Source organism: Strix uralensis, chromosome 7, assembly GCF_047716275.1.
Source record: "Strix uralensis isolate ZFMK-TIS-50842 chromosome 7, bStrUra1, whole genome shotgun sequence".
Classification (NCBI taxonomy): Eukaryota; Metazoa; Chordata; class Aves; order Strigiformes; family Strigidae; genus Strix; species Strix uralensis.
In genome coordinates this window covers 21,168,304-21,182,979 of record NC_133978.1, presented here as the reverse complement: position 1 = coordinate 21,182,979, position 14,676 = coordinate 21,168,304, and positions in this window count along the sequence as shown.

The window sequence follows — 14,676 nt, the reverse complement described above, 5'->3', positions numbered from 1 at the left end:
CTGCCCCGCTTCAGCGTTCACCTTCCCGCCCCGCCACTGTCCCGCCACACTCCCTCCTGCTGTGGCATCATCACGGGCTTCACCTTCAGCACCAGCGCCCGCATCTCAGCGCTGCCCACCGGCCAGCCCGGGGCTGCCTTCCCTCAAAGCCACTCTGGCGTTTCCCGCGTCGCCCCGTCCCTCCCCCGGCCGGTGCCGTGGTGCTGCGCCTGTCGAGGCACCTCGGCATCTTCCCCTGGTGCCCGCGGGCTGCCCGCCCGTCGCCTTCCTCCTTCCGAAACCACCTCGTCCCTCACCCCGCTGCTTCCCCCCGCCTTGGTGTCAGGGTGGACTCACCAAGTCCCCTCCGCGGTCTCCCGCCAACCCGCCGCTCCCTCTCTGCGCCGCCTGCCTTCGCGCCGCCGCCGCGCCCTGCCGCCGCCGCCGCACCTGGAAGCACGCGCCGCTGACCCCACGCAGCGCGCCCCGCCGCCGCGCGGCCCCGCCCACCCCGCGTACGAGCCAATCCCGTCCGAACCCGGCACCGGGCCCCGCCTCCCGCCTCGCGCCCCGGGACCGCCCGCGGGCCGCGCCACGCGCCGGCAGGGAGGCGCTGACCCACCCGGGACAGCACCAAAGAGCCCGTAAATTCCCCCAAACAGCCGTCTCGAACACTGAGTGAGAGCTACAGAGCGTTTAGATTTCATGGTTAGGAAAGGTTCAGCCAGTTAATGAAGAGCAGACACTTGCTGAGACACTGAAGGTAAACCTGCTTGCCAGACCCAGGAGCACAGGCTCGCCAGGAGCCCAGCAGCCCCTGCTGAGGCACCACCCCCCAGGGGAACTTCTGTCATCAGTTAGAGATGATGCTAGCACACCAGTTACAGACTAACTCGCCGTGCTGAGCAGGACTGGAAGCTCAGTTCTGAAGGTCCTCGCTTCCCCACCCCTACCCCCTTGCTGGAGGAGCAGGACTGAAGTGTCCAGCTCTAGAAGATAACCAGCTTCTATCTGGAGTTTGAACAGTCTCTCTAGTTTTCTTCCAGAGGCTTAATAATCACCACAGAGGCTTAAGGCTTTCCAGATGTCTCGTTCCTGAGAAACCTTCTACAACAAAGTTATAGCACTACACAGTACACTACAGTCACTCTTTGCTGCAACTAAAACAAAAAAAGACACAGCCATGGACAAGTAATTCTAGACCCAAGTTCCTGTTTTCTTATTGATGGTGCTGTGTTCACTCTCTTGGTGATAATCCATTTTCAGCAGGTTCCCATGCAACACATACACAAGCATTTGGTTCCCACTTCAGGCAGCATGAGCTGAGCTAGAGCTGGTGGTTATCCCTGGGGGTTGCATCAGGGAAAGAGGATGGGAAAGTGATGGTGGCAGTACTAATCAACTGTTAAACATCAGAAGAAAAAACTAGGCTTCCAAGCAGAGTACCTTGGCGCTGAGTAAGCCTTTTATGCTCCATTTTGAAAATTTTCCCAGCACGGTGTACTAACACGGATGTGTTTTCACTACTTTTCATTTAAAACAAGTCTTCTCTGGCTATCTCCATTTTTGCATCAAGCAAGCAGATTTTCTCTGCATTTGAATTACTCGATACCATTCTTATTCTCAGAATGTGCAGAGGCTAAGGTATCCAACCACCTCATGAGAGACTCGTTGAGGAACCAGCACAAAAGGTGAAAGCTGCTATCTGCAGGCCAAGATGTAGGAACTGCGTCAGTAACCACCTCTACGTGTCTCCAGTCTATCAAGATAAACCTATCCGAGGAGGAGGAGAAGGTGAGGAGGGAGCGAAGTGCATCTTAGACAAGCACAGATTGAAATTGAGCTATAGAAACTTGTTACTGTGCTGTACAACTCAGTAATAAGTTTCCATAAACATTTGTATCTGTATAAATATATATTTACTAGCACATATTTCCTTACACCTTGGAGAACTCTCTTGCATTCATGTACCTGTGCAGTGGTGCATGGTGGGGATTTCACTGGCTGACTGCAAACTCACAGGGAATGGTGCATGCAACTCTGGCTGAGCAGAAAGAAGAGAGTGTAGGAGAAACTTACAAGGTCCTTGCCAGATAATGGCCATTTTTCCTCTTTTCAGAATATAGTAACTAAATATTCTTGATCTGTTAGTATGGTTTTGATGATGAATACCCTCTACTATCACTCTGCAGGATGGTGTTTTCTTAAAGTCCCATCGCAATGCATGCAGATGTGCATATGCGTGTGTGTGTTTATTACCACACACCCCTACTACAGAATTTTCTGTTGAGTTCCACATCAGCTAAAAGGCATTAAAGCCTGCATTTCCAATCACCGTGCCTTCTCTAAACTTGAGACCTTGTGGGCATCTTTCCCCCTGGTTTTACCCAGGATGTTCAGCATGGCAGTCTCGGTTTGCTGAAGAAAATAGAGTCTAGGATGGGACCCTCCATGCCCCGTGGCTCCCACTGGCTGCTCAGGGCCTTGATCACTCCTGTGCCAGTGAGTCTTCAGCAGCCACCCAGAGCCAATCCAGCCTTGGTGAGCCCTGATATGACATGATGGCAGTGAAAGAAAAAACAAAAGTTGGCTAACAGCTCTGATGCTGCACCTCTGCAGCAAGCATGCTCTGTGCTCCTAGGAGCTGTCTGGACCAACCTTGTACTGGCATTACCAAGAGGAAAGTCTGTCTTTGAAACACCTTGGGCAGGGATGAACACCCAGGCGGGCACCACCCCTTAAGAAGCACAAGCGCCTTAAGCGGTCTGGCTTGAAAGCAAAAGGTACTTCCTCCTGTGCAATGCAGCTGGCTCTGGGGTGGCAACCAGCCAGTGACCCACACTTAGAGAGTCAAGCAGCTTCCTTCAAGGTGCTCAGAGAGGCACGTCCCGTAGGCTGGGCTGCTGTCAGTGCCAGTGGCGGGGTGTTTGCTTACAGGCTGCTCCTCTGACCCAGATTTAGCACATCTAGCAAGGAGAGGAACACACACAACCTGTGTCAGTGACATATCACAAGCAAACACCTGACAGTATCCTTGCAAAGACAAAGCAGGACTCAGGTCAAAGATTTCTTCCCCAACCCAGCTATCTGCCAGATGCAAGTGAGTCCCTGCATAATACTCCTGAGAACAGAGCGGGTTGCAAGCTTGTGTTGAATAAGTGCTCGCATTGAGTAAGTGTGATGAGAGGAAGGGGTGCTGATCACTCTTCTTGGTTTGCTCCTGAAAAGGCATAGGCTGTTTTTCAAACACCTGTTTGGAAGGCCTGTTCCTCTGAACTCTTCACCCTAGCCACTGACTATTCAGACAGACCGCTTGCTGCTTTCTCTCCATACATCTGTGCACAAAGTGAAGAACCAGCCGGTAAGTGGTGTGTTATACAACTAAAGAAAGTCGTTATGCCATAAAGACCTTTCCAGTAATCAGTAATCCTTAGCCTCTGCATAGCCCGTTCCCTTAGAGAACTCAACAGGTTACGTGAATAGGAAAGAAAGTGAAAGCAGGCACAGAGGTGAAGAAGCTGGCTGGACCTTCTATGGCAGGCAAAGAGAGCTGAGCAAGGAAGACCTCCAGATGCTTGTCCCACCAGGTTCCTGGCAGATGCAGCCTGCCTTTCTATAGCTCAACCCCAACAGGAAGAAGTCCACATCCAAGAATTCAATACCTTGTCTGTTTAGTCCCCAAAAGACCTTCCCTGGTAGCACTCAGTATGCTTATATGATAAGGTAGCATAAGGTACAGTTTGAATCTGTGGAAGTAGGAAGAGCTAGTTGAAGAAGAGAAGAAGCCCACGAGACCGTGCAGGCCTAAACTGGTAAACATTGTGCTAATGCGCAGGCTAACGCATAGGAAAAAATAACAGGAAGCATCACAAGTAAGAGATGAGATGGGAGTTTCCATCAGCTTTGTTAACAGAAGCAAGTATGATGGAAAACAGCATCACTACATCCAGCTTCCTAATGGAATGCCATAGTTCATATAATGGGAGACTAGTAAAAGAAGGTCTCTGCTGTGATATTGTTCCCCTCCTCCTGAACTTATGTTCCTGCTCGTGTCCCCACCTTCAGATGCACCAGCACTTTTTTAAGCATTTTGTCTCTGAAGCGTAGGTAAGGCCTACGCTCTTTTCAGTTTATTCACAGTAAATCTTGCATAGAAATATTGCGCGGTTTCATTAGCTATTATTTGTACTTCAGTGCTTTTCATCTACTCACCAACTACATGCTTACGAGTTCAGTAAAGCTCTGAAACTCACTGTTGTGACCACCCAGGTTTGCTGGGCAGCTCCCAGGAATTTTACAGCATGCGACTCTTGGTTACAAACTGGCACAGGACTGCCATGTTTGGGAAAGCTCCCTGGGAGCATCACTGACCTATTCTGACTTTCTGGATGCATCCCATGAGGATGGTGTTCAAACCCCTTCGCAGTCTGGGTCCAGCCTACCTCAAGACCCCCTGACTGGGGTGCAATTCCACAGCTGAGATACGTGGGATGCTTCAGGGGCTGCAATCCTATACTTGCAGTTTTTGCTGGACTTCGGCAGCCCTGCAGGAGTCAATGGACCAGCTCCGTCTCTCAGTTTCTCCCCTTTCCCCCGTAAACAGCCAAAATGTAAATTTCTCCGGGAACATGGGAGCTGCGGGCCGTGTGGCAGCACAGGATCGCACTGCACGGAAAAGTGCCAGCTTGACGGGAAGGACAAGGGCAGACCACCGGAGGAGCCCACGCGAGGCGGCAGCGGGATCCTGCCCGCTCCCGTCCCCGCTTCCCCGCCTGTGACCGCCGGGGGAGCCGGTGGCCCCGCTCTGCGCGCGGGGGGGCTCCCCACTTCCCTGGGCTCTGCCCCGGCCCCGGCCACCGGGTGGCAGCAGCGCTCCGTCCTCCCGCCGCCGCCGCCCGGGGCCGCGGCCGCCCATGGGGCGGGCAGAGCCGCCCCGCCCCGCACTCGGGAGGCCTGGCCGGCCAGCGGTGCGGACCCACAGAATCCGCTTGCGAACCGTGGCTCAAGGGGCCGCCGTGTGCTCTTCTCCCCGGCCGGGTATCAACCGTTTTCCCACCGCAACCAGCTCTTCTGGTGGTCGGTCCCCCCACAGGATCGGAGGTGGCCCAGACCTCTGATGCACACACAGCAAAGCCCACGCGTGAGGACAAACCTCTGCTGCTGTCCCAGGGGCCACCCAGTAACATGGCTTTGGGGCTGCTGCCTTTCCACAGGGGTCCCAGGCGGGTTATGGGCACAGGGGGAGACGGCACTTCTGGGTGACGGCAAACTACCTCATCGGCAGACTTTCCCAGACGCCTGCCCGTGTCAGGCCAGAGGACAGCAGCAGGGAGGCACCAGCTGGACCACCGTCCCAGCAGGCTAAGCATGATTCGTGAGCCAGAAGTAGGTCTGATCTAAATCTCACTTACTGCAACATAACCCCACTCCCTCTTGTTAGTGCAGAGAGAGATCAGATTATTGTCTTCTTCTAGCCTTGTCCTTGCCTCCCTTCATTTCTCCTGTGGCCACCACCAACCAGCTCTTTCAGGCTGAGCGCACACCTTGCATTCCTTCCTGTTTTCCTCACTCCCTTCTGAATTGTCCCCAGATTTGCTCCCTCTCTGAGGGCATGCATGGTGCCCACTGCTGAGGACTTTTCTCCATCTGGTCCTTCCCAGTGTTGGGGTGACTTCACACAGTGACCTCTGCTGCTCCTGCTGCCACAGCCCAAGCTGTGTTAGCTTATTTAGCAACCCTCTGGAACCGCTGACTTGGGTTCAGCTGCAGCTTCACAAGGCTTCCTGAGCCAGGACAACTGCCTAGGCACTCGCTGCCTTGTCCCCTTTGTGCAGCTGGTCCTGCCTCATGGCTCCCTCCTCAGTTGGCTCCTATTGCCTGGGACCACATTCGCCAGCAGCCACAAGCACTGGGAATGCCAGTCCCACCAGCACTCACCCCCCATGCCAGACTGATGTTGTCTTCTGCCAAACTCAGTCAATTACTGCCTACTCTGTCACCCTAGTTAACAAAAACAATAAGGGCAGAGCCAGCACAGTCCCAAGATCCATCCTGTCACTGCCAGGACAGAGCAGCAGAAACATCTACCAGCTAGGTGAGAGGCAGCCAGTCCTCTTCAAGAGCTCAATAGAGCACTATCAATCCTGCCTGAGGACCAGTGCAGGTGTTTGGGATGAAGGGAGTGCAACTTATTGCACCTGGGAAAGCTTTTTCTGGCAGGTTGCGGTTCCCTGCACATCATTGCTGTGGCATGAGGGACAGACACATGCTATGGAGGACATACCACAGTCCCAGCAGCAGCCACCTGCTGAAAGTTGCCAGGCTCTTTGCAGTTAAATCATTGCATGTTGAGAGGGGCTGCGTGAGAGACCTTGGGAACACTCCCACCTCTCGGGCCCTTGTGGCAGGGGCAGACAATGTAGCTATCCCATGCAGATAATTTAGGGAAGTCCAAGGGGTGGGGCTGGGGGATAAAACTGGATTAGCAGTTCCAATTTACATCCTCAGCACTGGTTAACTGTCATGTAATTCATACCTGGCCAGGGGAACTCCCCCTGCCTGTTCCTGTCATGCCCGGGGCAAACTTTAGAGATTAGACACAATGAGATCAGGGACCTCCAGATTAAAACCTCAAGTATCTCTGATGCTTGCTGTAGGAGTATCCCTCTCCCTCAGGTGTCAACTGCTGACATTTCAATGCTGTTTTTTCACTTATTCCCTGGCTGAGACTCACATTGGTACCCACATGCTGAGGAGGAGAGACCCTGTCCCCAAGGGTGAAAGATCCAGACAGGTGTCCGTGATAGATCCAGCAGCACCAGGGGAAGAGCTGGGTCCCTGCACCTGAGGGCCTGGTACCTCCTGAGATCCAGTCATGAGTCCCAGGGAGGAAACACAGAACAAGGAGTCCTGACATCTTTGAAAACCAAGGCAGGGACCAAGTCCTACTCCAGCATGTTCTGAGCTCACTCCACTGATCTGGGGAGGAATGGTGCTGGCCAAGTCCTGGATGGAGAGCAGAGGGGCAGATTCCTCAGGAGCTGCAAATGATTCACCACCTTTCTGCCTTTGTCCATCAGTTTTCTCTAACCAAACCATTGTTTAGATAAAGACCATTTTTCCGCAGCGCAATTATATCAACTCAACCTGCACAGTCCTATGCTGCACAGTACTTTTTTTCCTCTACTCATTCCTCACCATGTCATTCCAAATAATCCATGAAGGTCCCATTTTATAAGTAGGAAAACAAGATAAGAAGGGCTCAAATGGCCATTTGAAAAGCCAGAGGTTGGCATCAGTTTGGGGATTAGATGCTCCATGTGCTTGATATTCATGGATGAGCCAATCACCTGGTTGAGCCAGCTCTCTAAGGATGAACTTGACTGATTGAGAAAGAGGAGGTGAAGGAAGAGTTGGGGCCCTGCCAGTCACTGGCAAAGTTGCATGTTTGCACACCAGCTAGCTGTTATCTGTGTTCCAGCACTTTCCAGACTCATTCTACCCCAGCATTCAGGCATGTTAGCTGGGGTCCTGGGGTCCCTGTGGGATGCTCTCAGCATATTACAGAAGCTGTGATCAGGTGGGGACATTCTTGGGGGGATGACATTGCAGTCCCTTGCTAGTGGCTTCAGAGGTGCCATCCTGACAGGCATCCATCTCCCAGAGCTGCACAGCCCCGTGTCACACATGCAATTAAAGCTTTGCTGGTGCAGGACAGGGAAAGTTTGCCTGGATTCTCTCTGTGTGTTATTTTTTCTGTTCAGGGAGGCTATTCAAGTTTTAGGGTCACTAATCTTTCGACGTAATTCCTTTTGCAGAATTGTAATTCCCAAGGCACAACACAGAGCCAGCAGACTATTTAAAAAGCAGAATGGCACAATGGACAAACAAAGCAAAACCTCGGAGCTAAGATGTTGCCAGTGCCAAGCAGAACCAGACAGTTACTTCATGCATCTTTGCTCTGCTACTATTTCTACACCTACAGTCTGCTCTACTCGCAGTAGCATGACATTGTGAGCACATACTGCACTGTTGCCCCCAGACCCTTATCTGCAGAACTTCTACCTCACCAAGTTACTCTCCCAGTGTAGGTTTGGACAGTTGACTCTTCCTCCAAGCTAGAACTTTGTATTTGCCTAGTGAATTGCAGCCTATTTCAGTCTGTGTATCCCATTTGCCAAGATCTTATTGGAAATCTAAGCAAGGTGACCTCCAACACATTTTCCATTCTTCCTAGTCTAGTACAGTCTGCAGAAGTAGGAACCTTGATCTGTCTTCCATCACACATATCAGCAGGAAAATTCAGAGTAGCTGTACTGCACGTATGGATCCCAGAGCCGTTCCAGCAACCCTCAGACTGAAAGCCCAGTTTCCCAAAACCTCCACAACCATCCTCATCTAGATAAAATTAGGAGGGTAAGAATAGTGACAATGTCATGTAGCTCTATACCAAAAGCCATATCATTCTGCTACTTTGCCCTTACTTTCTTTTCTCAAAGACTCAGGGATAAAATCACCTGGCATTATCAGTTAAAGAAGGTTGAAGTAATTTCTGTGATAATGTGGGTTGTTCTTGAAGTTTAGACCTGAATTCTCTGCAAATATGACCCCCTCAAATCCAGCTCAGATGAAGCCAAACACATACCTTCCAGAACACACTGAATGCCTGCTGTGTAAATGTGTGAATGTGTGAATTCATGGGGTCCTCGATCATCTGCTGCAGCTCTCCAGTGCCACGAGGACCAGACGTTGTAAAAGGCCTTTGTAGATTGACTTTTTGAATTAGACTTCTATGTTAGCACTGTCACAAGACTTAAGAGACAAAACGAGGACACTTTAAAAAAATAGCTAAGAGTAGATACTGGGCTGCAGGGTCCCTTCAGTGTTACCTGCACAGGATTTCTTTTTACACTTGCAACAGATCTCTCCCCCTATTAACACTCCAAATGCAAACACCAGGTTAACATGGGGCATTTTACCCACCAAAACTAACAGAGGTCTGCAGCCCTTTTCTTTAAGTGAGGAAGTAGATGTGGAAAGGGAAGAGTGTGTTTCCGGCTTCCTTCTTTAAAGGAGACAGGGTAGACAGGTTCTTTAAAGACCTGGAAAGGCAACAAAACCAGGCAGGCAGGTAAGGGCTTCATTCCCAGCAAGGAGACCTAAAAATGTTCCTGGCCATAAATGTAACAGGTTGTAGCACCTCTCTCCTTCAGAACTCCAAATGTCCTTTCCTTGGCCAGCCATGCATGCCACCACAGCCTGTCACACGTCATGGTGGGGGGGCACTCTGCTCAGGTAGGAATCCTGGAGGATTTTCAGTTGTGAATGGACTTGGACAAGGGATGCAAGTACCACCCCCGTTCTATAGACAAAAAAAAATGCTGCTCAAAAGATACAGCTCTTCACTGGGATAAGCAAAGAGGGAAAGGAGGAAAAGCAAGGCTGGCTTCTGGAGGAATACAAAGACAGCTCTCTGCTTTAGTCCCGTTGCCCAAAAGGAAAGAAAGGATTCACTGTAAAGGAGACTGAGGTATGGATGTAGGCAAAGTTGGGGGTGGCAGACAGGGAGAGGCACACCCCACCTTTGAGGTTTTCCTTTGTGTGCCACTGCTAAGCCTAGAGTAGAGAAGGTTGGGACGGGGGTCCAGCAAGCTTCCCCTGTGCCCTTCCTGCTTCTCATACCAGCAGCCTGTATGGGTTCTCAGAGCAGCCCCACCAGTTTCTCCCTGGCAGGGTATGCCTGCTTCCCCTAACAGGAGTCTATCAAAAACCTCCTCAGAAAGAGAAAAAATATCTGGGATTCAGCCAGCAGCTTGGAAGAGAGATGTCTACTCGATCTCTAGACCCCAGGTTATTTTTAACTTTGGGAAACCATTTTTGTTCTCTTAAGCATTGGGCAGCCCCTAAATGCCAAGGCTGCTATTGCAACAAGGACACAGGGTAAAAACCAATGATGCAGAGCACACACACAAAGAGGATACACAGTGGCATGGGACACTGTGCTCTGCCAACAGGAGCAGCAGCAAACTGACCTTGGATGCGCCCTCATCCTTTCCTGGTGCTGCAATTTGCCCCTGTGCTGACTATGTGGCAATCCATCCCCAGGGCTTACAGCCCCACAGCATCACCTCTCTCCCCACACAGGTGGAGATCCACCCTTATTAGATGCAGCTGGCATCTTAGATGTGCTAGCTGCATCTAAACCTGGGTGACACCATGGAGCAGGAGACAGTGCAGCACGGCCTGCACCACCGGAGCTGGGTCAGAAGATCTGCGATTAACTAGGAGGTGACATTTCTCCAGGTCCCTGCTTGGCACTTCCACGGTGCTGGCATTAGGGGATGCTTGAGAGGATGGTCTCAGCCTGAAGAGAAGGGGCAGGAGGTGTCCGCTGCAGGTGTGGGAGGGAAGGCGCAGAAGGCCTGGAGGAGGAGAAAGGACAGCTGAGATGACCAGAGCAAACTGCAACCTGAAGAAGGGAGGCTGCAGAACCGCAGAGGGTGTCATTGCCCCACGCACGCAGGCCGGGAGGGTGGGGAGGGCGCTCAGCATGCTGGCTCCTTGGCACCTGGCCTGCCATGTCTGATGTGGGTAGAAAGACACCAGAGAGCACCAGTGCTGAAGAGAGGGTGGCAACACAAAGACCGCTGTGTTCGTCTGCTCCCCATCCCTTTCTCCCCCTCCTCTCCCAATTTATTTACCCGAGTTCAAAAGACAGCCTCACAGTCCCGAGGGGCTGGCTGAAGTGGCCAAGGGGTGGGCTGTGAGGTCATCTTTAATGAGGGCAAAAATCCAGTGTCAACAATGCTGCCCATTGTATGGCCCTGTTTAGACAATACCGGCTGGGTTCCTGCTGCTGGCAGCCCGAGGACTGGGAGCAAAGCCTGTTTGGGGTAACAGTAGGGGAGGAGGATGGGCAGGGGGTCCAGCACTGAGTCAGGCAGTAAGGGAAGGGGCAAAGTGCAGAGATAAACCAATCCTGGTCATCAGCATGTTATCAAGCTAATTCTCGGTGCTGATAAGATTACTGCACCAATGGCAGGGAATTTAGCCATCCTGGTCACAGCCTAGAGGGATGGCCAGTCACCCCAGTTACATCTGCTTTCCCTTCTGACCCTGGCATTGAGACACCAGTGATTTCTGCTACCTTATCACCTCCCTCTAACCCCACATTTCCCACTCAGCAGCAGTGGGGTGGCAAAGTGAGCACCAGCTGCTTCTTTCAGCAGTAGCCCTTTCCCAGGCAGTTGTGGCAAGGCAGCTGAGAGTTTGGCCACTGCTGCTTTTCTGGGAACTCCCAACAGCAGCTGTTAACTGAAGAGCCCAGGTAACCCATACTGAATTTAGCCATGCTTTAAGGGTGAGGATGGAGCAGGGGATTTTCAGGAGTTTGTGGGATCCACTGAATTTATGGAGCAACAGATGATGTTTTAAGGAGTGGGGAGAAACATGGTAGAAAGCAAGAAAGCAGGCAAGATGATGTCAATTCTTGTAAACATAAATCTTGCTTCTGGTAAATACCATGATATCAGACTCCTCAAGTCGCAGTTTCTGGAGCCAGGTGACTACACAAGAGTCTTAGCTTTCCATTTCAAAAAGGAAAGCCATTTGCTACCTCTCCTGTCCGAGGAGGAGTGCTTGAAAATATAACACAGGGTCACCAGCTTCCAAAAGAGAGCACGGGGGAGAAAGCAACATTAAACAAGGGAGGAGACCCCACAAGCTGGCATCTGATCCCTTGGCACCTGAACTCCTGTGACTGACAATCCTGAAAGACCTGCAGCTGCCATCACCTTATCTTTCAAGTAGGCATTAACTCTGAACTTCTGTAGTCTGAGCCAGCTCTTGTCTCAACTCTCTGTAGTCGTGGGCCACCACCTCATTTCTCTACAACACTTAACTGTGCCCAGAAGACAAACCTGTGAAAACCAGGGTGACCATTAACCTCTGAAACTGCTGGCAGCAGTGGTGAACCACACTGGTGTTCATCTGCTTGGCATAGAGGGCTCAATGCCTTTGAAGGGCAGATTCTTTAAGAGAGGAAGCAGGAAGAAGAAAGGAGGATTGGTGAAATGACAGAAAACCACCTCTGCACTTCTCCTTGGATGCAAAGCCCATGGCACGATTCTCCTATCCCTAGAAAAAGCTCTAAGGCTGAAATTGCTTCATACTTCTTCAGGAAAACAATGCAAGAGATGCAGAAAATAATCCCAGGAGAATTTTTGCAAACCTTTATTTTTGGCAGAGGGGAAGGGGTAGTGGTCAGCTCTTTCCCCAGTTTTTAGTTTATTCCCTCTTGTTTAAGCCTTGTCTTCTTTCTTTCAACTTCCGGTTGTGAAATAAAAGAAAAAGGGGAAGACAGGGAATGCTGTTAAAAAAGATAAACTACATAAACCAAACCTTGCAAAGCCCTTGCAGCAGGCTTTTTTGTGTGTGTGGCTTTTTCAACATTTTTGGAGGGGGTAACTGGGGAGATTCACTCAAATTTCCAAGATGTCAACACCAGATGAAATCTTGCAAAACTTACTGCTAAATGGAAAAGCAATACTGAGGGAAGAGTAGGAAGGAAAATGTTTTGGTGAAACATCCTTAGTTTAGCCTTGATGCTTTTTTTCTGCATCCTGGCACTGTGATAGCAAACCCAGGTTGGTTATTTCATTCCAGGAGAGGGATGCAACCGTTCTTTCTCATATGGGCTCTGCTCACAGATGGTGTCTTGTGATAAACCCCACTGCTGGTTTGTGCCTCTCTTTTCCCCAACCTTGATAAAGAACTTTGAGCCACTCTGACAAACAGTACTCTGCAATAGTTTTTCACTATCACAGTGCCTCAGGTAGGTCATGAATCTGTGGGGAGGACTTCTCAGGAAGGTGGAACAGCCTTGCATTAGACCATGCGCTTCCAAAGAAACCCCGTGATGAAGTTAATGGCCCGTGGCATGGCTCTGCTCATCACTGCCCTGTGCCATGGCCCTGGCATTGCATCAGCTCTTTTATGAAAGACCACGACCTTAGGCAGCAGTCACCAGGTGGAGAACAATCAAATCAGTTTCCTGAGAAAAGGGCAGAAGCTGAATTTTTGCTAAGCAGTGTTGGTGAACTCCACCAGGGATGTACTTCTGCTGAAGGCTCAAGTGGGCAGCTCTCTCTGGAAGGAGGGAAAAGCCTGTCTGGAGAGATCCAAACTAGAGCAGGAAAAGCCCAGTTTAAGCTGTACTGCTGTGTCTATACTAGACATTTCTGGTTTCCCACCCAGGTTGCCCAGTGATCCCCCCTTTTGTCTCAAGTCTTGAGCAGCAGAGCTGAGATAGCAGTCTACAGCAGAGACTCAGACGGGCAGGGTCTGGTGGTGGGGGCCAGGGGTGTGCATGGTGCTGGCCATCACCCCTGCCAGCAGCTCTCCATGGGAGGGAGCCTGGCGGGCACGGCGTAGCCAAGCCTCCAGCCTGCAAAGGGCCAAAAAGCCTTTTGACAGGCAAGGCTGGAGCTTCTGCAATCTAAACATTGGGAAAGCAAACTACCCTGTGCACCTCGCCAGGATGTCAATGCCTGAACCTCATGGTCACATTCAGGAGCATTAACCTGTTTCAAAAGTGATCAAAATGCCAGTGGGAGAAGCTGGCCATGTGGTGAAGGGCCTTTCTCAGGGCTGTCATTAACGTGTAAGACTTGAAACCTGCCAAGTGAGCACAACCCCAGCAATGGTCAACATCCATCTCTCTCTCTGTGCAAGAAAATAATGTGATGGTCATCTCCCAGGATAACTTGGCAGGGGAATATTCAGAAAACTTATTCCTGTTGTGTGGGAGCAGCCAGACATGGTGTTAATTTTAGAGGATGACAAAGTCTAGCTGCCCTGTATGTTCCCTCTTAGCGCGCTCCATGTCTGAGGAAAGAAACTGGTGGAAAGGGCTCTGGTGGGTCTGATTATCTGCAACCTTTGAATCCCCAAAAGGCCTGTTGTCACCCACCTGTGGCATTGCCAGTTCTCCCCCTGGTTCGTAGCATTGACATCATTTTCCCTGTGTGGCATGAGCTGCAGGTTATTTTTTTAAATCAACAAGTACCACCTTTTTTTTTTTTTTTTTTTTTTTTTACTTTATTTCTTCTTTGTTTTTCTTTTGGAAATAGCAGGAGTCGGATTTCCTTAGGGTAGTTTTTAGAACAGTTTACAGTTCTTCCAACACTCACACAGAAAGTAAGCAGGATCTTTAATTAAAACATCATTTCTCCCAAGTGTTCAGTAACCCTCAGTGTTGTTAACCAAACATTTAACGGAGAGTCTTAAAAGGGCCAGTTAAAAGTCCCTCTCTGACTCATGTCAGCTTTCACCATCTAGGAACATCTTTTGACATGGCGCTCTGTTGTAATACTGTCTCAGAAAGTAGGCAAGACGAGTTCCTAACGTGAAACTAAAACACAGACTAGTCTCAAACCTCTTCATTGATCACAGTGAAATGCAAAAGGAGAGACAAGTTTTTCCCCCTTTGCTGAACACCTCTAAATCCAGAAACCAACTGGGCTACCGTTCTTTTTCATTGTGACTTTTCCCTCCCAGTGATTACAATGCAGCTCACTTTTGACAGCTGCCACTGAATCAACCCCGCTACGTCTGAGCAGGATCAGCGCACGGACAGACTCTGCAAGATCTTGGTTGTCCGTCTGCACCTCATGTGGTCAGCTCCATTGCTGCAGGATA